General features: G+C 46.2%; 1 non-coding gene across 1 annotated transcript; it reads left to right on the forward strand.

Moving 5' to 3' along the window:
* Positions 1–708: 708 nt before the first annotated feature.
* Positions 709–846, forward strand: LOC114809785. The gene has a single exon (XR_003757562.1). It is a non-coding gene; the product is annotated as a small nucleolar RNA SNORA7 (small nucleolar RNA).
* The last annotated feature ends 507 nt before the right edge of the window (positions 847–1,353 follow it).

A 1,353-nucleotide genomic window follows, 5' to 3' on the forward strand; every position in this document is an offset into this window, starting at 1 on the left:
CCCCTAGGCCACTCTATTTCTCTTATACAGCCTGCTGACCCCACCCCAGCTGAAGCCCTTTTGACCCTCCACCTGGCCCCTTCCATTTTGAGAGAACTTAGCACATACCTCCCAGAACACAAACTTCCCACAGAATTGGGCGTGTCCCACATTCCATGCCACAGGATGTGGAATGAGGGGAGACTCTGGTAGGAGGCAAGGGAGGTGGGTGGGGCCTGAAAGGAACCCCAGAGAGTATGTGTTGAATGGTTTTTCTGTTTGGGTTTGCCTTGTCTTCCCCTTTAGACTGTAATCATCAATGGTATTTATTGAGCACTTACTGTGTACAGAGCCCTCTACTAAGCACTTGGGAGAGTACAGTAAGAGTGTTGTTTACTGTAAGCTAGTGTGGGCAGGGAATATGTCTGTTTATTGTTGTCTAGTACTCTCCCAAGCGCTTACTACAGTGCTCTCCATACAGTAAGCACTCAGTAAGTATAATTGAAAAGAGTTGGTAGACAAGAGGAGCAGCATGATGTAGTGGACAGAGACTGGGAGTCAGAAGGTCAAGAGTTCTAATCCCTGCTCTGCCACTTGTCTGCTGTATGACCTTGGGCAAATCACTTCACTTCTCAGTTACCTCATCTGTAAAACGGGAATTGAGTCTGTGAACCCCATGCGGGACAAGCACTGTGTCCAAACTGATTAACTTGAACCTACCCCAGCTTTCCCCTCTCAGGGTCGCACCTAGGGAGTTTCCAGTCCTCTACCAGTCTCAACTATGGGAGGGAGGGTCAAGCAGAGGCCTACCCATTCCATTCCTAGCTTGGGCAGTGGCTAGTGAGTGGAAGGCAATCTGCTACAAGTCAAAACTCACCTCTGTTGGGCAGCAGCAGCATGGGAGAGAGTCAAGGACAGAGACTCAAGTTTACTGCATGGAAAGAGGCAGTGGTAAACCATTTCCATATTTTTACCAAGAAAATTCTCTGAAAACACTACCAGAGCAATTGCAGATGGAGGTGGGGAGTTCTGGGAAAGATGTGTCCATGGCGTCGCTCTGGTCGAAGACGACTCAACATCATAAGACAAGACAAGACCGTGGTTTTGAGAACAGTGCTGGCACATAGTAAGTGCTTAACAAGTATTAGTATTATTGTTATTATTATTGTTATTCCTTTCCCATAATGAGTTTATAATCATCCTGAGGGCAAAGCTCTTGCCCGACTTTTTGCCAGTAGTACAAAAAAAATCAAAATAATAATAACTGTGGTAATTTATTACATGCTGACTAGATGCCATACACTGTATTAAGCGCTGGGGTCATTAGAATACAATCATATTGGACCCAAACCATGTCCCACAAGAGGCGCACGG

Source organism: Ornithorhynchus anatinus, chromosome 2, assembly GCF_004115215.2.
Source record: "Ornithorhynchus anatinus isolate Pmale09 chromosome 2, mOrnAna1.pri.v4, whole genome shotgun sequence".
Classification (NCBI taxonomy): domain Eukaryota; kingdom Metazoa; phylum Chordata; class Mammalia; order Monotremata; family Ornithorhynchidae; genus Ornithorhynchus; species Ornithorhynchus anatinus.